We start from the raw sequence: 22,573 nt of genomic DNA, 5'->3' as shown, positions 1-22,573 counted from the left end.
TGGTGGACTACAGGATATGGCGGGCCGAACACGCCCCCATTCACATCGACAGGGCTGTAGTAGAGCGGGTTGAGAGCTTCCAAGTTCCTTGGTGTCCACATCACTAAGGACCTATCATGGTCCAACCACACCAACACAGTCGTGAAGAGGGCACGACAACTCCCCTTCCCCCTCAGGAGGCTGAAAAGATTTGGCATGGGCCCTCAGATCCTCAAAAGGTTCTACAACTGCACCATTGAGAGCATATTGACTGGCTGCATCACCACATGGTATGGCAACTGCTCTGCATTCGACCGCAAGTCACTATAGAGGGTAGTGTGTACGGCCAAGTACATCACTGGGGCCGAACTCCCTGCAATCAAGGACCTCTATACCAGGCGGTGTCAGAGGAAGGCCCTTAGAATTGTCAGACTCCAGCCACCCAAGTCATAGACTGTTCTGGCTGCTACCACATGGCAAGCGGTACCGGAATGCCAAGTCTGTGACCAAAATGCAACTTAACAGCTTCTACCCCCAAGTCACAAGACTGCTGAACAGTTAATCAAATGGCTACCAGGGCAATTTACATTGACCGCCTATATTATATATGTATTTATTTATCTTAATCATTTGAACTGAATCCCTTGCACTGGCTCTATGCACACTCACTAGACTCTACCCACACACACACACCATTGGCACTCCAACACACACACATATTGATGCCACACACATACAGCGCTGCTATTCTGTTTAATATACACTGCTCAAAAAAATAAAGGGAACACTTAAACAACACAATGTAACTCCAAGTCAATCACACTTCTGTGAAATCAAACTGTCCATTTAGGAAGCAACACTGATTGACAATAAATGTCACATGCTGTTGTGCAAATGGAATAGACAACAGGTGGAAATTATAGGCAATTAGCAAGACACCCCCAATAAAGAAGTGGTTCTGCAGGTGGTGACCACAGACCACTTCTCAGTTCCTATGCTTCCTGGCTGATGTTTTGGTCACTTTTGAATGCTGGTGGTGCTTTCACTCTAGTGGTAGCATGAGACGGAGTCTACAACCCACACAAGTGGCTCAGGTAGTGCAGCTCATCCAGGATGGCACATCAATGCGAGCTGTGGCAAGAAGGTTTGCTGTGTCTGTCAGCGTAGTGTCCAGAGCATGGAGGCGCTACCAGGAGACAGGCCAGTACATCAGGAGACGTGGAGGAGGCCGTAGAAGGGCAACAACCCAGCAGCAGGACCGCTACATCCACCTTTGTGCAAGGAGGAGCAGGAGGAGCACTGCCAGAGCCCTGCAAAATGACCTCCAGCAGGCCACAAATGTGCATGTGTCTGCTCAAACGGTCAGAAACAGACTCCATGAGGGTGGTATGAGGGCCCGACGTCCACAGGTGGGGGTTGTGCTTACAGCCCAACACCGTGCAGGACGTTTGGCATTTGCCAGAGAACACCAAGATTGGCAAATTTGCCACTGGCGCCCTGTGCTCTTCACAGATGAAAGCAGGTTCACACTGAGCACGTGACAGAGTCTGGAGACACCGTGGAGAACGTTCTGCTGCCTGCAACATCCTCCAGCATGACCGGTTTGGCAGTGGGTCAGTCATGGTGTGGGGTGGCATTTCTTTGGGGGGCCGCACAGCCCTCCATGTGCTTGCCAGAGGTAGCCTGGTACCGAAATGAGATCCTCAGACCCCTTGTGAGACCATATGCTGGTGCGTTGGCCCTGGGTTCCTCCTAAAAGACAATGCTAGACCTCATGTGGCTGGAGTGTGTCAGCAGTTCCTGCAAGAGGAAGGCATTGATGCTATGGACTGGCCCGCCCGTTCCCCAGACCTGAATCCAATTGAGCACATCTGGGACATCATGTCTCGCTCCATCCACCAATGCCACGTTGCACCACAGACTGTCCAGGAGTTGGCGGATGCTTTAGTCCAGGTCTGGGAGGAGATCCCTCAGGAGACCATCTGCCACCTCATCAGGAGCATGCCCAGGCGTTGTAGGGAGGTCATACAGGCACGTGGAGGCCACACACACTACTGAGCCTCATTTTGACTTGTTTTAAGGACATTACATAAAAGTTGGATCAGCCTGTAGTGTGGTTTTCCACTTTAATTTTGAGTGTGACTCCAAATCCAGACCTCCATGGGTTGATACATTTGATTTCCATTGATAATTTTTGTGTGATTTTGTTGTCAGCACATTCAACTATGTAAAGAAAAAAGTATTTAATAAGATTATTTCATTCATTCAGATCTAGGGTGATATTTTAGTGTTCCCTTTACTTTTTTGAGCAGTGTATATCCTGATTGCCTAGTCACTTTTACCCCTACCCACGTGTACAGTGCATTCGGAAAGTATTCAGACCCCTTGACTTTCTCCACATTTGTTTACTTTACATCCTTATTCTAAAATGAATTAAATTGTTTTTTTCATCAATCTACACACAATACCCCATAATGACAAAACGAAAACAGGTTTAGACATTTTTGCAAATGTATAAATAATAAAAAAACACAAATACCTTACATACAGTGGGGAGAACAAGTATTTGATACACTGCCGATTTTGCAGGTTTTCCTACTTACAAAGCATGTAGAGGTCTGCAAATTTTATCACAGGTACACTTCAACTGTGAGAGACGGAATCTAAAACAAAAATCCAGAAAATCACATTGTATGATTTTTAAGTAATTAATTTGCATTTTATTGCATGACATAAGTATTTGATACATCAGAAAAGCAGAACTTAATATTTGGTACAGAAACCTTTGTTTGCAATTACAGAGATCATACGTTTCCTGTAGGTCTTGACCAGGTTTGCACACACTGCAGCAGGGATTTTGGCCCACTCCTCTATACAGACCTTCTCCAGATCCTTCAGGTTTCGGGGCTGTCACTGGGCAATACGGACTTTCAGCTCCCTCCAAAGATTTTCTATTGGGTTCAGGTCTGGAGACTGGCTAGACCACTCCAGGACCTTGAGATGCTTCTTACGGAGCCACTCCTTAGTTGCCCTGGCTGTGTGTTTCAGGTCGTTGTCATGCTGGAAGACCCAGCCACGACCCATCTTCAATGCTCTTACTGAGGGAAGGAGGTTGTTGGCCAAGATCTCGCGATACATGGCCCCATCCATCCTCCCCTCAATACGGTGCAGTCGTCCTGTCCCCTTTGCAGAAAAGCATCCCCAAAGAATGATGTTTCCATCTCCATGCTTCACGGTTGGGATGGTGTTCTTGTGGTTGTACTCATCCTTCTTCTTCCTCCAAACACGGCAAGTGGAGTTTAGACCAAAAAGCTATATTTTTATCTCATCAGACCACATGACCTTCTCCCATTCCTCCTCTGGATCATCCAGATGGTCATTGGCAAACTTCAGACGGGCCTGGACATGCGCTGGCTTGAGCAGGGGGACCTTGCGTGCGCTGCAGGATTTTAATCCATGACGGCGTAGTGTGTTACTAATGGTTTTCTTTGAGACTGTGGTCCCAGCTCTCTTCAGGTCATTGACCAGGTCCTGCCGTGTAGTTCTGGGCTGATCCCTCACCTTCCTCATGATCATTGATGCCCCACGAGGTGAGATCTTGCATGGAGCCCCAGACCGAGGGTGATTGACTGTCATCTTGAACTTCTTCCATTTTCTAATAATTGCGCCAACAGTTGTTGCCTTCTCACCAAGCTGCTTGCCTATTGTCCTGTAGCCTATCCCAGCCTTGTGCAGGTCTACAATTTTATCCCTGATGTCCTTACACAGCTCTCTGGTCTTGGCCATTGTGGAGAGGTTGGAGTCTGTTTGATTGAGTGTGTGGACAGGTGTCTTTTATACAGGTAACGAGTTCAAACAGGTGCAGTTAATACAGGTAATGAGTGGAGAACAGGAGCGCTTCTTAAAGAAAAACTAACAGGTCTGTGAGAGCTGGAATTCTTACTGGTTGGTAGGTGATCAAATTCTTATGTCATGCAATAAAATGCAAATTAGTTACTTAAAAATCATACAATGTGATTTTCTGGATTTTTGTTTTAGATTCCGTCTCTCACAGTTGACGTGTACCTATGATAAAAATTACAGACCTCTACATGCTTTGTAAGTAGGAAAACCTGCAAAATCGGCAGTGTATCAAATACTTGTTCTCCCCACTGTAAGTACTCAGACCCTTTGCTATGAGACTCGAAATTGAGCTCAGGTGCATCCTGCTTCCATTGATCATCCTTGAGATGTTTCTACAGCTTGATTTGAGTCCACCTGTGGTAAATTCAATTGATTGGACATGATTTGGAAAGGCACACACCTATCTATATAAGGTCCCACAGTTGACAGCGCATGTCAGAGCTCCGAGACAGGATTGTGTTGAGGCACAGATCTGGGGAAGGGTACCAAAACATTTCTGCAGCATTGACGGTCCCCAAGAACATAGTGGCCTCCATCATACGTTTGGAACCACCAAGACTCTTCCTAGAGCTGGCTGCCTGGCCAAACTGAGCAATCGGGGGATAAGGGCCTTGGTCAGGGAGGTGACCAAGAACCCGATGGTCACTCTGACAGAGCTCCAGAGTCTCTCTGTGGAGATGGGAGAACCTTCCAGAAGGACATCTCTGCAGCAGTCCACCAATCAGGCCTTTATGGTAGTGTGGCCAGACGGAAGCCACTCCTCAGTAAAAGGCACATGACAGCCCACTTGGAGTTTGCCAAAAGGCAACTAAAGGACTCTCAGACCATGAGAAATAAGATTCTCTGGTCTGATGAAACCAAGCTTGAACTCTTTGGCCTGAATTCGAAGCGTCACGTCTGGAGGAAACCTGGCACCATCCCTACGGTGAAGCATGTTGGTGGCAGCATCATGCTGTGGGGATGTTTTTCAGCGGCATGGACTGGGAGAGTAGTCAGGATCGAGGGAAAGATGAACGGAGCAAAGTACAGAGAGATCCTTGATGAAAACCTGCTCCAGAGCGCTCAGGACCTCAGACTGGGGGCGAAGGTTCACCTTCTAACAGGACAACGACCCTAAGCACACAGCCAAGGCAGGAGTGGCTTCGGAACAAGTCTCTGAATGTCCTTGAGTGGCCTAGCCAGAGCCTGGACTTGAACCCGATCGAACATCTCTGGGAGAGACCTGAAAATAGCTGTGCAGCGACGCTCCACAGCTAACCTGACAGAGCTTGAGAGGATCTGCAGAGAATAATGGGAGAAACTCCCCAAAAACAGGTGTGCCAAGCTTGTAGCGTCATACCCAAGATATGTATGTAAATGTGATATCCGTTTTTTTTTCTCCAATTTAATTGCTAAAATTTATTTTAAAAAAACTATGTTTGCTGTGTCTTTATGGTATATTTTGTGTAGATTGATGAGGGGAAAAAATTATTCAATCCATTTCAGAATAAGGCTGTAAAGTAACAAAATGTGGAAAAAGGGAAGGGTTCTGAATACTTTCCGAATGCACTGTACATACTGTATTACCAACGTACATGTATTACCACATGTACATCCTCAATTACCTCGTACCCCTGCACATTGACTCGGTACTCAAATATTTGTCTTACTTTTTAACTGCACTGTTGGGAATGGGCTCGAAATAAGCATTTCACTGTAAAGTCTACACCGGTTGTATTTGGCGCATGTGCCCAATAAAATATATTTGATTTCTGATTCCGGCCCAGTATTTTCTTAGCCATCATGGCTGATGCAGGCCTAGATGATGTGGCATTGGAAAATCCAACAAAGATTGACTAGTGCCAGTCATGTTGCTTGGTAGTGCCCCTTGGTAGTGATCACATGATCTGGTCTTTCAAGAGTAAGGAACTACTTGTTAGATAGGGTCAAAGTGTAGGGAAACCCTGGAGACTTCAGTGCATAATGTAAAGATCTTAAGGAGGGCCATTAGACTCCACTAATGACAGACTGTGTTTGTGCACAAGTTTGTCATAGCAATGCAAGGAATTCTCATGCACTTCTCTGCTAAAAATTATATCAGTGAATGCACACTTTGGAGAACATTTTTATTACATTCTGAACCAATAGCTTCACTCTGTAAAATATTGATGTGCTACTCTCGAGTGCTTTGCAGGCTGACGTGCTTTTAGGGTGAGAGACAGATTGGTGCCATGGACTAGCTGAAACTGTAGGCTATGGATGGAAGCCCTTTGTAATATCAAAGGGGTATAATAAGGGAAGATAAACAACCAGATAAATCACAGGTTGACCATGAGCAAAACGTTTACTGCATATTTATTAACTTGCTTAAGCAGAGAGGTGTTTTGGATGATTAAAGGAGAAGAAGTTAGCTTTTTTACAACCAAATGGCATGTTATAGAAGGGTCCAGAGACACTTTTTTTTTGCGATTACACTTGTTTGAGAAATGTACCGCAACCAGTGATTAATTTCCTCATCCTCGTTGTGCAGTACAGGTACACTGAAAAAACATTAACAAATGTTCTAAAAAAAATGTCATTTCTGAAATAGAAATGCTCTCAGTATAGTGATGCAGGTCTTTAGATGTTGTACACATGAAATTGTGTCATTCTGAACTTTATCCGCAACGTTATATTACATTTTGTGCGACTTGAGCCGTTTCCCTATCCAGATGTTCCATTCTCCGTGTAGCCTGCTGCTACAGGTAACTGCCAAAATAACACCAACATAAAGTGTCTTAATAGGGCGTTGGGCCACCACGAGACACCAGAACAAGTGTTTCCTTTACTTTGGCAGTTACCTGTAGAATGGACAGAGAGGTATCGCACGAGTCGCAACAAAATGTACATGTAAAGACATGCATGTATATTGAGAGCTTTTCTGTTTCTAAAAGGACGTATGTGGAGCCTTTGTTCATGTTTTTGCAGAGTCCCCATACAGCTCAACGAGGAAACTAAATTGCTGGTTCAGCTAAGTTTCTCTAAAACAAGTGAAATCACAAACAAAAGTGTCTGGACCCTTCCATAACATAACATTTACATCAAAAATTGATGATATTTGGTTATAAAAGTTATTTTTTAAAAGATGCACTATGCAGAAACCGCTCCGCCATTTCCTTGTTGCTAAAATGGTCCTCCTTTCAGTTTGTGACAAAACAAGCAAGTATAGTGTAGAGTAGGGGGGGGCACTTCAATCCGGCCCGCGAGACATTTTTTAAATGTATTAAATATTATTATAAATTACTCATTCCATGATATATAACCTCCAATAGATGGCGCTGCAGCATAGCAGCACACTGTATATGGGCCTACAGTCAGATTCAGAATTACAGTTAGTGAGTGCATACATTTTTCACACTGACCCCCCGTGGGAAACGAACCCACAACCCTGGCGTTGCAAGCGCCATGCTCTACCAACTGAGCTACAGGGTACTACATTGTCCTCAGTCATCATAGCCACTTCATTGCTTGATGACTTCTGACGTGAAAAATGAGTGCTGCGAAAATGAGAAAAGTGGACTCTGAATGTCGTGTGTTTAAAGAAGAATGGACAGCAAAAAATATATATATATTTTTTTACAGATATTGGACATAAAGCCAAGAAAGTGTTGCCGTTTTTAAGGAATATAATCTCAATCGTCATTTTTCAAGCAAGCATGCTAAAAGTGTGTCAAAGCTGGAAAATGTTGTCAAAGTGGTTGTAAGACTTGTCAACTTTATACGGGCAAGGGAGTTTAACCATCGTCAGTTCATTCAGCTGCTCAGTGATACAGAGGCAGAGCACCAGGACTTGTTGTACATTTACATTTTAGTCATTTAGCAGACACTCTTATCCAGAGCGACTTACAGTTAGTGAGTGCATACATTTTTCACACTGGCCCCCCGTGGGAAACGAACCCACAACCCTGGCGTTGTAAGCGCCATGATCTACCAACTGAGCTACATGGGGAATGTACCATTCAAATGTGCACTGGCTAAGCCTGGGAAAAGTATTTCGCCGTGTGTGGGAACTGAGAGGGGAGATAGGTATGTTCCTTGATACGGTTGGTAAAGCTGACGACTTCTCCGAGTTGAAAGACAGACTGGCTGGGCGACTTTGCTTTCGGAGTGGACATTTTGGGGCATCTGAACGATCTAAATGTGAAACTGCAGGGAAATTGTGTTTTTGTGCATGAACTGTATTCCAACGTGAAAGCATTCAAGGCCAAACTTATGTTGTTCTCCAGACAAATGATCAAATCATATTTGTCACATGCTTACAAGCCCTTAACCAACAATGCAGTTTTATGAAAGAATACCAAAAATAATAATAATAATACAAAATAAAAGTAACAAATAATTAAAGAGCAGCAGTAAAAATAACAATAGCGAGGCTATATACAGGGGGTACCGGTACCGAGGCAATGTGCGGGGGTCACCGTTTGTCGAGATAATTGAGGTAATATGTACATGTAGGTAGAGTTTTTAAAGTGACTATGCATAGATAAAAACTATGCATAGATAATAAACAGAAAGCAGCCGGTCTCTCGCTCATTTTCTGACACTGACCGCACTGAACGCGCCCCACATCGCAGTGCCGCACTGAAACATACAATAGCACTTTGATCGACCTGCATGCTGCGTATTCCCGCCGCTTCTCAGGCTTGTATCATGCCCGTCTTTCGACGTTGAGAAAGCACCACCAGACACACAATTGGAGCTCATTGACATCCAATGTGACAGTGCTTTGAAGGAGAAGTACAAAACAGCAACAATAGACCAGTTCTATGGTTCACTGAATGAAACAACGTTTTCAAATATCAAAAAGCACGCCCAAAGGATGCTTGTTTTAGTCAGGTCCACGTGTGTGAACAAACGTTCTCAGTCATGAATTACAACAAATCCCATCACAGGTCATATTTAACAAATGACCACTTGTCAGCTGTTCTGAGAATCTCTATATCAAAGATGACACCAGACTTTGATACCCTTGCCAAGAGAGGTGACCAGACCCATTGTTCACATTAAGACTCAAATAACTGACTGAGGTAGGCAAGGATTATGCTTCTTCATGGTGATGGTTATGCAGTGAGAATTATCCAGCAATGCAGGTAATAACTAAATCAGTCAGATTTACGCTGCAGTGATTGGATAACTGTAAATATGGCTCACAATGGAGATGAGAATTGTTCCTTAATATGCTTTCAAAAACAGATAATTCCAAATGAAACGGATACTCTTACTATATGTTCCACTCAAATTTTAGAATCGTTTTTTTGTACACATCTGCTGTTAAATTTTGCATGTCTCCAGTCATATAACATATATCTATTTTTAAGTTAGCATATTGTGACTAAGTTTGATTGTACTTTACAAGGGTAGAGATGCAGGATCTGTGTGTGTGTTTGACTGTCTGTGATGTTATAAATTATATACATTTTGTGAAATGTCTTTTAAAAATGTGTTCACAAAAAAACAAGGGTAGAGATGGTACAAGGGTATAATTGTTTTACATTTATATTTAAGTCATTTAGCAGACGCTCTTATCCAGAGCGACTTACAAATTGGTGCATTCAACTTAGGATAGCCAGTGGGCCAACCACCCCCCTTTTTGATTTTTATGGGGAGTGGGGGAGGGGGTAGAAGGATTACTGTTATACTATTCCAGGTATTCCTTAAAGAGGTAGGGTTTCAAGTGTCTCCGGAAGGTGGTCAGTGACTCCGCTGTCCTGGCGTCGTGGGGGAGCTTGTTCCACCATTGGGGTGCCAGAGCAGCGAATAGCTTTGACTGGGCTGAGCGGGAACTGTGCTTCCGTAGTGATTGGGCTGAGCGGGAACTGTGCTTCCGTAGAGGTAGGAGGGCTAGCAGGCCAGAGGTGGATGAACGTAGTGCCCTTGTTTGGGTGTAGGGTCTGATCAGAGCCTGAAGGTAAGGAGGTGCCGTTCCCCTCATAGCTCCTTAGGCAAGCACCATGGTTTTGTAGCAGATGCAAGCATATGTACACCTACAGTACACTAGTAGGTGCGTGTCAATGTGAAAATGAATAAAGGCTTCACATGTTGTCACGCATATAGTATGTGGCCCTTCACTTGTTTTCAAAAACTCAATGTGGCCCTTGAGCCAAAAGGTTTGCCCACCCCTGGTGTAGAGAACCATTGTACCATCTAAACCGCTGTGAAATATATTTTCCATAACCAAAAATATTGTATTTTCAGCAGCTTGAAGCAGGTGTACAAAACAGAAAGTAAAAGACGCAAAAACGAAACTTATGAACAGGAAGCATTGAAATAGCGCACATAGAATATATCTACCCCTTCTTAGACTTGCTTTCGATGCGAATGAGAGGTCTGTAACTTACATTTCTATGTGAATTTGCCCAAAAAGTTACATATTGCAGCTTTAATGCAACTTTGCATATAGGCAAAATAGCCATATACAGTGAGGGAAAAAAGTATTTGATCCCCTGCTGATTTTGTACATTTGCCCACTGACAAAGAAATGATCAGTCTATAATTTTAATGGTAGGTTTATTTGAACAGTGAGAGACAGAATAACAACAAAAAGATCCAGAAAAACGCATGTCAAAAATGTTATAAATTGATTTGCATTTTAATGAGGGAAATAAGTATTTGACCCCCTCTCAATCAGAAAGATTTCTGGCACCCAGGTGTCTTTTATACAGGTAACGAGCTGAGATTAGGAGCACACTCTTAAAGGGAGTGCTCCTAATCTCAGCTTGTTACCTGTATAAAAGACACCTGTCCACAGAAGCAATCAATCAATCAGATTCCAAACTCTCCACCATGGCCAAGACCAAAGAGCTCTCCAAGGATGTCAGGGACAAGATTGTAGACCTACACAAGGCTGGAATGGGCTACAAGACCATCGCCAAGCAGCTTGGTGAGAAGGTGACAACAGTTGGTGCGATTATTCGCAAATGGAAGAAACACAAAATAACTGTCAATCTCCCTCTGCCTGGGGCTTCATGCAAGATCTCACCTCGTGGAGCTGTAATGATCATGAGAACAGTGAGGAATCAGCCCAGAACTACACAGGAGGATCTTGTCAATGATCTCAAGGCAGCTGGGACCATAGTCACCAAGAAAACAATTGGTAACACACTACGCTGTGAAGGACTGAAATCCTGCAGCGCCCGCAAGGTCCCCCTGCTCAAGAAAGCACATATACAGGCCCGTCTGAAGTTTGCCAATTTTTTTACATTTTTTTACATTTTAGTCATTTTAGCAGACGCTCTTATCCAGAGCGACTTACAGTTAGTGAATACATATTTTTTATACTGGCCCCCCGTGGGAAACGAACCCACAACCCTGGCGTTGCAAACGCCATGCTCTACAACTGAGCTACATCTCCTCTGAATGATTCAGAGGAGAACTGGGTGAAAGTGTTGTGGTCAGATGAGACCGAAATCGAGCTCTTTGGCATCAACTCAACTCGCCATGTGTCTGGAGGAGGAGGAATACTGCCTATGACCCCAAGAACACCATCCCCACCGTCAAACATGGAGGTGGAAGCATTATGCTTTGGGGGTGTTTTTCTGCTAAGGGGACAGGACAACTTCACCGCATCAAAGGGACGATGGACGGGGCCATGTACCGTCAAATCTTGGGTGAGAACCTCCTTCCCTCAGCCAGGGCATTGAAAATGGGTTGTGGATGGGTATTCCAGCATGACAATGACCCAAAACACACGGCCAAGGCAACAAAATAATGGCTCAAGAAGAAGCACTTTAAGGTCCTGGAGTGGCCTAGCCAGTCTCCAGACCTTAATCCCATAGAAAATCTGTGGAGGGAGCTGAAGGTTCGAGTTGCCAAACGTCAGCCTCGAAATCTTAATGACTTGAAGATCTGCAAAGAGGAGTGGGACAAAATCCCTCCTGAGATGTGTGCAAACCTGGTGGCCAACTACAAGAAACGTCTGACCTCTGTGATTGCCAACAAGGGTTTTGCCACCAAGTACTAAGTCATGTTTTGCAGAGGGGTAAAATACTTATTTCCCTCATTAAAATGCAAATCAATTCATAACATTTTTGACATGCGTTTTTCTGGATTTTGTTGTTATTCTGTCTCACTGTTCAAATAAACCTACCATTAAAATTATAGACTGATCATGTCTTTATCAGTGGGCAAACGTACAAAATCAGCAGGGGATCAAATACTTTTTTCCCCTCACTGTACACTTACTTTACCAGTTGTACATGCTGTTGGTCCTTTTGGCGGTAGGTGGCGGCGATAGGGTATCCACAGGAAAGTGTTGTTTACTCAACTTTTTGCGGCACAGGTAGGTTCTGTCTCTTTTATTTTCAATCTGTTGACGCATAGAGTACCACAGTATGAGTCATAATACCCATAAAACCTAGCGGTAAAACAAGGAAATGATTCCAATCGTTTTTTCACCATGCATTTTCCCCATTGAGGATTTTAGACACACTTAAAATAAGGGCTGTGTTTGGTGTAGGCTTACCATGGTGTGACATTTTGATAACCGTGTAAATATCTCTAGAAGAAGGTGACTTATCAATATATTCGCCTGCATTTACCCCCCCAAATGCTATTTAGCTGCTAATGTGGCTATCATAAATAACTACAAATGCCACGATGTGGACGAGACTGCTGAATCGAGGCAAAGGTAATAATCTCTGGATTAACTATCTAATGTTAACTAAATGTAGTAATGAATACATTGGCAACATTTATTTAAATGGACAATTCTGTTTACTGTCTTTTGCAAGTTTTAAATTGACACAATACCTGTTAGCATGCAGGAGCTTGCAGGGATTTGTAGTCTTGCATTATGTCTACTTTTATGCTAATTAACATTTTCGAATCTGAGAGTAAATAGCGGCAATTATATTGATAAAAGGCAACTTGTCTGAGAGAGATTTCCATGGTTATCAAAACATCATGCCAGGGTAAGCCTTCATTAAACACAAACCTTATTTTAAGTGTTTCTAAAATTCTCTATGGGGAAAATTAATGGTGGAAAAACGATTGGAACCATTTACCTGTTTGACCGCTAGGTTTTATGGGTATTATTACACCTCCACTGTGGGGCTCTATTGCACAATATGTAAACAATAGCCGAATGTAGTCGACCTATGCATGTTACCTTGCCTGGCAGTTCGGTTAGTCACAGTACGAATTGCATCAGTATCAGTATTGAAAATAAAAATCGGAAATACAAACGATATACTGACCAACATACTCTAGGTCAGGTTGCTACACTAATCTGTGGATATTTTGTCTCACATTCCTACCTGTCAAAGGACCAAGCACACCGACAACCGGTGAATTATCATGTTATTCACCCTTCTGGCTTGTAGAGGTCGTGAGAGGAAACGTTCCTGTTCCAAACGCTCATTTCTGCCGACTTAGAATTCTATGCAATTTAACATCGGGTCTTCAGTCTAGGTCTTTAGATAAATGCAGAAAATCGCCAATCAAAATAAACGTTACACCACCGTGACCATGTTATTTTTGTGAAACCTTTTTGACTCTGAGTTTGGACATATAAAGTTTATGTGAAAACAATTTCTAAGACGCATACTCTCAGTTTTTCCTAACTCACTTCACTCGCGCATAAGCGGGAGGCTTGCGCTACCGGTTTTGGCACATGCGCAGATCAAATACACCGTTGGAACGCAGATTAAATTGTTTACATGTCCTAATAATTCGAAATATTACTCCCGAGAACCAGGCGTTTTAATCGGTGTATGTTTACTTCGATTTTGACATTAAACCGATTAAGATAAACAGAGTAATGCGTTTACATGACTATTTCCATACTCGGACTACTGCCATAAATCAGTTTAATATGGAATTATTAGTGTGCATGTAAACGTTTGATAACGTTAACTGAAGTGAGAGAAATGTCTGTTTACCGGTGTGTCTGATGATATGACGTTTTTCGGGTTATCACTCTTGCTTTCACCACTGTTTTCTCCTCCTGGTGTCTTCCACGCCAGCTGCAGAAACACCGCTTGATCCCTCGGAGCCAAAACACCGCATTATAAAACAAACAAAAGACGCGAGATAATTGTTTTATATATAGCTAATGTTAAGCTAGCTAGCAACATTTCTCCTGAACTGGTACGTCCCAAAAAAAAATCGCCTCAACCTCGCTGTCCGTGTGTTCAAAAACTCCCGCTGGAGATTGCGTTCAACCAGCTGTTGTCGTGTTTAAGTAAATCTAAACTGCCTTAAAAATGTGATGGTACTTCACAATGAGAAAACATTGACTGAAATTCCCTTTGTAGGCAGTTGAAGGACAGTTTTATAGGTAAACTTTGCTATCAAACTGGAGGCTCGCATTAAAACATTCGCACCACCACTTCCAAGAGAGAATCTGAGGACATCGTGAACGCGCAGAGGGTGTACCATTCGTGACTGTGCGCGCTCTCGTGGAATGAGCGCATGTAGATGAGAATTAACATGCTCGGTTTCTCAGGACATTGCTCTTCAATCATATTGCAATTTTGGAAAACACTAATGGACAAATGAACAAAATAGCCACTTTATATTTTACTAGTTTGGAAGATGTAAGCTAAATATTGTATGTACTGAAGACGTTTGTTGAAATGAAAAATATATAATCCTCAAATAACCTATACTCCTTTTATGTTGGGAAAATCTGTCTGGCTCCATTTCTTCATGCATTTTTTTTATAATACACTATATACACAAATTATGTTGGAAACCCAGCTCTGAAACGATTATCTTTGTAGTGTATTTTTACACTACTACTCTGCCATCCTCTGGAGCTTGTCTGTAATAGCATCCTCTAAAGGTTACCATACTTTACATTGTAGTGACTGTACATGTTGCCTGGAAAATAACCTAAGTTGACTTGAATTGAGTTGAAACATAAACCATAAGAAGTTAGAACAATTGCAGGTACTACTGACAGGTAAGCCTCCTTTGATAGTTTGCTTCAAAATGACTGAAGCAGCTGTCCATATTGTCTTGTCAATGCTTTCCTTTGACAGTACATAGGCCTACCTCTGTCACGAGGTAATGGGTAAACGCAGTCTGGCGCTCTACCTAAACATCAATCCTTAATTGCAACATGTTTAGATAGAGTAACACACGTTGTTTTGGCCACCACACCAAATTGCCTCAGGAAAGGCTTAGCTTCGTCTGGGGCCCCAAAGGCAGTACAGTAGCCTTTTGGTGCCTGTGGGCAAATAAGAGTACAAATGACGAAAAAAACAAAAAGCAATTTGTTTAAGTTTTATTATATCAAAATACAAAACATATCTGAAGCAGAGTAAAGGTTACATGAGACTTTAGCATCTGAACATGTCAACTCAATCAATTCTGCAGAGTCAGCATGGAATGGGTGAGAGGGAAAGGGGCCTTTAGTTGGTACTGTTATCCAATACAACACTATCTTGGGCAGCAGGGCACACATCTCAGTAGACATTAATTGCTAATTCCCATGAGCCTCTGGCCACTCAATAGCTGAGGAACGCTCAACTCCGTTCTCTTATATCGAGGCAGAGTTGAGTTTTGATAACTGGTCATGGGATTTGGTAGCAACAACATTGAGTCACCATCAGTCGATTCTTGTAAAAATGTCAATTCTGAAAATGCTTACCTGTACCTATGTTTGTCCTGTACAACTGTGGTCCTTCCGCTGGGTGCTAAAATTCATACTTTTAATAAAAGCTTGTATTGAATACAACCACTGACTTTTTCCTCATTTGTGTTGCTCATACTACTTATTATGTCAATTGATATTCAATTGGCACATGCACATAGAGTACCACAGTATGAGTCATAATACCCATAAAACCTAGCGGTCAAACAGGGAAATGGTTCCAATCGTTTTTCGACCATTAATTTTCCCATAGGGGATTTTAGAAACAGTTAAAATAAGGGCTGTTTCATGTAGGCTTACCCTGGCGTGACGTTTTGATAACGTGTAAATCTCTCTAGGACAAGGTGACTTATCAATATATTCGCCTGTATTTACCCCCAAAAAATGAAACGTTAATTAGCTGCGAATGTCGCTAACATAAAGAACTACAAATGCCATGATGATCTGGACGAGACTGCCGAATTGTGGCAAAGGTAATAATCTCTGGATTAACTACCTAATGTTAGCTAAATGTAGTAATGAATAAATTGGCAACATTTCTTTGAATGGACAATTCTGTGAACTGTCTTGTGTAAGTTTTAAATTGGCCCAATACCTGTTAGCAAAGGTGTCAGCTAGAGAGGACGTGCAGGAGCTTGCAGGGATTTGTAGTCTTGCATGATGTCTACTTTGATGCTAATTATCATTTTCGAATCTGAGAGTAAATAGAGCCGAATATATTGATAAAAGTTGTCTGAGAGATTTACATGGTTATCAAAACTTCACGCCAGGGTAATCCTACACGAAACACAGCCCTTATTTTAAGTGTTTCTAAAATCCCCTATGGGAAAAATGAATGGTCAAAAAATGATTGGAACCATTTCCCTGTTTGACTGCTAGGTTTTATGGGTATTATGACACCTCCACTGTGGGGCTCTATTCACGCTGAGTTAAGCAACACAAATGAGGAAAAAGTAGGTGGTTGTATTCAATATTCGTTTTTGTTAAAAGTATGATTTCAGCACCCCACGGAAGGACCGCAGTTGTACAGGACAAACATAGGTACAGGTAAGCGTTTTCAGAATTGACATTTTTACAAGAATCAACTGGTGGTGACTCAATGTTTTTGCTAGTAAATCCAGCGACCAGTTATCAAAACTAAACTCCGCCTCGATATAAGAGAACAGAGAACAGAAACTATGTCAGTGAGTGACTGACAACGGACGCCAAGACTTGTGGTCCTCTGTAGCTCAATTGGTAGAGCATGAGCGTTCCTCAGCTAGCCACTCAACTGACTGACAACAGACGCCAAGACTTGTGGTCCTCTGTAGCTCAATTGGTAGAGCATGGCGCTTGTAACGCCAGGGTAGTGGGTTCGATCCCCGGGACCACCCATACGTACAAATTTATGCGCACATGACTGTAAGTCGCTTTGGATAAAAGCGTCTGCTAAATGGCATATTATATTATATTATAATGTAGATCCTGGGCACCTGTGTAGATCTCAAAGCATCAGATAGGTAGAGCACCCACAAGCAGAGCTACCACGGGGGGGAATGGTGCGACCCCTCTAGGGCCCAAGGGTGCAACTGCCCTAGGGCCCACGCACTTAAAATATACGATGATGTACCAAAGATCAAAGAAATAAACTATATTTAACACTATAAAACATGGTAAAATGTATATATAATATGATTTCATTAATTAAATCCTGGAATTGATCTGAGCTGGTTTTTATTTTATTTATCTTTATTTTATAAAGCTCAAATAGGGGATGCTTATATTTGTACAAGTGTGTGGTGTAAAATGGAAATGTATTTTTTGCATAACCCACTCCCCCTGAGACACCCTTGGAGAGTGGGGTCACTGCCAGGGATCAGCCATTCTTGACCGTGACCCTGGATTTCACCCAGTCTGCGTGGGGATTCAAACTAGAAACTTTTCGGTAACTGGCCTAACGATCTGACCGCTAGGCTACCTGCCACTATGTACAGCTTTTTCTGTCGCTATACCCCCTTGAGGGGTCCTCTGGCCAGGGACTGCCGGCTGTACTTCTGGTTGGCTGCTGGTGGGGGAGGGACCAGGGTCTTCAAAATGATTATTAATATATTTATGTTTAGTAAGTTATTTAATACGTTTAATAGTTTAAATTTAGTTAACACACCGCCGGGACTTGATGTAGGCCTATACAAATAACAGCCAATGACGCCTTTTGTCTACATTTTAAACAGTCTAATAAATCCATTTAATGTATACCATCACAGAAATAATCCATTGTTTGTGTTTAGGCAGGTCTTAAGAAACATTAGGAAATTAAAAATGTATTTCTGAATGGCCTCTGAAAGCAAAAATTGGCTATTTTTATTAAGGTTGAACTATAGCCTAACATGCACATGTGATTCAGTTCCTTGTGCTTGACTACAGGCATATAGAATGGAGCTGAATTGGATAGCTGCCGTATTACGGGCTCCTGACCAATTCTGCTATTTTGTGTGTGTTTTTTTGCGCTGATCTTAACTTATTTTGTACATAATGCTTGCATCAACAGAACAGCAATCATTAACCACGATTTGGATGAAGATTTCTACTTCAATGAGTCGTCAGCACAGGACATACTGCTCACCCCCGTACCAGGCCCTAATCCCTGAGATGCATAGAAGAAAGAGGCGACGTAAGCGAGGCCGACGTGCGGGCACTCTGACGAAACTATGTCAGTGAGTGAATAAACCGCCTCTACCCTCCGTTTTATTGGCGAACGTACAATCACTGGAGAACAAACTGGACGAGCTTGGTTTGAGATGATCCTACCACTAGGACCTGAAGGACTGTAATGTCCTATATTTCTCTGAGTCATGGCTGAACAAGGACATGGACAACATACATCTATCTGGTTTTTCTATGCATCGGCAGGACAGAATGGCAGCTTCGGGTAAGCTAAAGGGGGAGGTGTGTGTCTCTTTGTTAACAACAACTGATGCGCAATCTCTAATATTAAGGAAGTCTCGAGGTTCTGCTCGCCTGAGTTAGAATACGTCATGATACGCTGTAGACCATACTATTTACCAAGGAGTTAATCTATATTTTTCGTAGCTGTCTATTTACCACCACAAACCGATGCTGGCACTAAGACTGCACTCAACGAGCTGTATAGGGCCATAAACAAACAAGAAAATGCCCATCCAGAAGCACCTAGTGGCCGGTGATTTTAATGCAGGGGAACTGAAATCTGTCTAACCGCATTTCCACCAACATGTCACCTGTGCAACTAGAGGCGAAAAAAACTCTTAATCACCTTTACTCCACACACGGAAACACATTCAAAGCTCTTCCACGCCCTCCATTTGGCAAATCTGACCATAACTCTATCGTCCAGATTCCTGCTTACAAGCAAAAACTCAAACAGGAAGTACCAGCGATGCGCCCAATACGGAAGTGGTCCGATGTAACGGATGCTAAACTACAGGACTGATTCGCTAGCACAGACTGGAATATGTTCCGGGATTCATCTGATGGCATTGAGGAGTTTACCACATCAGTCACAGGCTTCATAAGTGCATCGACAACGTCGTCCCCACAGTGACCCTACGTACATATCCCAATCAGAAGCCATGGACTACAGGAAGCATCCGCACTGAGCTAGAGGCTAGAGCTGCCACTTTCAAGGAGTGGGACACTAATCCGGACGCTTATAAGAAATCTCGCTACGACCTCCGACGAGCCATCAAACAGGCAAAGCGTCAATACAGGACTAAGATCGAATCCTACTAAGCTAAATGCCTTCTACGCTCGCTTCGAGGCAATCAACACTGAGCCATGCACGAGAGCACCAGCTGTTCCGGACTACTGTAGCGGATGTGAGTAAGACAGGTTAACATTCACAAAGCCGCAGGGCCAGACGGATTACCAGGATGCGTACTCAGAGCATGCGCTGACCAGCTGGTAAGTGTCTTCACTGACATTTTCATGGCTCACATGGCTCACATTAATACCATCATCCCAGACACTCTGGAACCACTCCAATTCGTATACAGCCCCAACAGATCCACAGATTACGCAATCTCTATTGCATGCCACACTGCCTTCTCCCACCTGGACAAAAGGACACCTATGTGAGAATGCTATTCATTGACTACAGCTCAGCTTTCAACACCATAGTGCCCTCCAAGCTCATCATTAAGCTAAGGACCCTGGGACTGAACACCTCCCTCTGAAACTGGATCCTGGACTTCCGGACGGGTCGCCCCCAGGTGGTGAGGGTAGGCAACAACACATCCGCCATGCTGACTCTCAACACGGGGGCCCCTCAGGGGTGCCTGTTTAGTCCCCTCCTGTATTCCCTGTTCACCCACGACTGCGTGGCTTCGCATGACTCCAACACCATCATTAAGTTTGCTGATGACACGACGGTGGTAGACCTGATCACCGGCAATGTTGAGACATGGCAGTGTGGTGCCAAGACAACAACCTCTCCCTCAATGTCACCAAGACAAAGGAGCTGATTGTGCACTACAGGAAATTGAGGGCAGAGCATGCCCCCATTCACATCGATGAGGCTGTAGTGGAGCGGGTCGAGAGCTTCAAATTCACTAAGGATCTATCCTGGTACACACACACCAACACAGTCGTGAAGAGGGCACGACAATGCCACTTTTCCCATCCAGGAGGCTGAAAAGATTTGGCATGGGCCCTCAGATCCTCAAAAAGTTACACAGCTGCACCATTGAGAGCATCTTGACTGGCTGCATCACCGCTTGGTATGGTAACTGCTTGGCATCCGACTGCAAGGCGCTACAGAGGGTAGTGTGTACGGCCCTGTCCATCACTGGGGCTGAGCTCCCTGCATTCCAGGACCTCTATACCAGGTTGTGTCAGAGGAAGGCCCTAAAAATTGTCAAAGACTCCAGCCACCCAAGTCATAGACTGTTCTGGCTGCTACCGCACGGCAAGAGGTACTGATGCACACAGTCTGGAACCAACAAGACTCTGAACAGCTTCTACCCCAAGGCCATAAGACTGCTAAATAGCTACTCGGACTAACTGCAGTGACCCTTTCTGCACTAACTTTATTTGACTCATCACACTGCTACTGTTAATTATCTACCCTGTTGCCTAGTCACTTTATTCCTAGTTATATGTACATATCTACCTCAATTACCTTGTACCCCTGCACATCGACTCTGTACTGGTACCCCATGTAAATGGCCATGTTATCATTACTCATTGTGTACTTATTATCACTTTTATTACGTGTTATTACTTTTCTATTATTTCTCTATTTTCTTTCTCTCTGCATTGTTGGGAAGGGCCCGTAAGTAAGCATTTCACTGTTAGTCTCTACACCTGTTGTTTACGAAGCATGTGACGCATAAAATGTGATTTGATAAAGCAATATCGAATTGATGTGGATGGTTCTGCTGCTTATGTTGTGAAGACAGCTGTCTACCTGATCTTACATGATTGATGTGATTTTGTTGCCGTCCGACTATTCTGAAGAACAAGGTGTAGCCTAGCTAGGCCTCATTTATTTCTCCATGATTTTGACTTTAGCTGCTCGTTGCGCATTGCCTTTTATCAATCTGTGCACTCCATAATCAGGGTACAGGTATAGCCTACTTAATGACGACTGACGACCATTCAAACATTAATGCATTTATGATACCAGCTACTTTTGAAGTTATTAGCCCAAATTGTAAAAAACTTTTAAAAGGGGGCCCCTCAAATGTTTACGTCCCCCCTGTAGCGAAACCCAAGCTCTGCACCTGCTTGAACCTATCCTATCCTTTGACATCTACACAAGTTCCTGTTGGGGGTAAGGGGCTAAAGGTTGACGTAAGATTGGACGAGAGACTACTCGCCATCCTGCTCCACTATCAATCACAGACAACAGGAAACATGTTTGTACATAACAAGTATCCCCTGTAAAGCTGCATCGGCTGTCACACATTCTAGATGTCTTTGTCTCGTTCCTTCATGACTGAATCATAATTTCAAACGAAAACCCAAAACATCCATACAGTGGCAGTGAATGATGACTTCTGTCACTCTGTGCATTTCTGAACACAATTATCCAACCGATTGATTAATCACGATTCATATTACAGTCAGTGAAGCAGGATGACAAGTTCTCATTTGAGAAGGCATGTGTAAGTATTATGCACTTTCTAAAGCTTTCCATACATTCCTGGGGGAGGCATTGGTCTGCCCAGAGAGCACGGGAGTAAGGGTGGTAAAAACAGAAAAAGCATATGACACAAGGCTTTTGTTCAGCACTACAGAAAAGGAAATGTATCAGGGAAATTCATATAACAATAATACCAGAAAATGGTGTGGAATTAACCCTCTGGGTGCCTCTTGTATTTGTGAATTATTTATGTAGAAAAGCTAATAAATAACTTGTGTCAGTAAACGAAAAAATAAAATCAATGTAATTGAAATGGTTTGGTGTCAAAGTCACTTTGAAAATAAATATAAAAAATGGTCTATAAAATATGTTTTGAATGAACAGGTACATTAAATGACATTGATCCATTTGCTTAGAAATCACTCAAAAATTATTTTATAAAACACTAAACAATACTCTAACTAAAAAGTGATGTAATATACATCAGTAAACCTACTGCAAATTTCAACACCAAACATACCAGTACATTAGAAATAACATTTTGTCAGTTTATGGAATGCTTTAGAATATCTGGGATGACCAAAAGTGAGGAAGAAGTAGATACATTCTAGATATTGTGTCTGTGCTGGCAGATTTAGAATGTGTACAGCATGATGATTGTGAGTATAGAATGCTCTCAAATGGCCGGATGAAGGTGAACATTTGATAGTAACATCTCTATGTGAAGATATCCACAACAAGGCATTCTGAGGTAATGAGTTGTGTCAGGCTTTTTTAAGAAGCCCCATAACACAACCCTACTGTGCAGTAGATGGAATTGAACGTTACCCAAACATTCAGAGAGAGAGACCAAATGAGGATGGGACAATATTTAGCTAAGTACATCTGAACAGTCCTTTGTACACTTGTATTGCATTTAGTGATGCATAATGTTGTGAAAAGATGGATGGATGGCATGGAATTAAATCATACACAGA

General features: G+C 42.9%; 1 protein-coding gene across 1 annotated transcript in view; it reads right to left on the bottom strand.

Moving 5' to 3' along the window:
- LOC311142740 (rho GTPase-activating protein 32-like) overlaps positions 1-14,253 on the bottom strand; it is a 247,376-nt gene extending 233,123 nt beyond the window's left edge. Inside the window, exon 1 of the mRNA XM_084178401.1 lies at positions 13,779-14,253. The gene's annotated coding sequence lies outside the window, so the exon portion shown is untranslated. The remainder of the gene's footprint in view (positions 1-13,778) is intronic.
- Positions 14,254-22,573: the final 8,320 nt, after the last annotated feature.

Source organism: Coregonus lavaretus, assembly GCF_964263955.1.
Source record: "Coregonus lavaretus genome assembly, chromosome: 15".
NCBI classification, from domain to species: domain Eukaryota; kingdom Metazoa; phylum Chordata; class Actinopteri; order Salmoniformes; family Salmonidae; genus Coregonus; species Coregonus lavaretus.
Note: the sequence above shows the minus strand (reverse complement) of the source record. Positions and strands in the feature narration are given on the sequence as shown.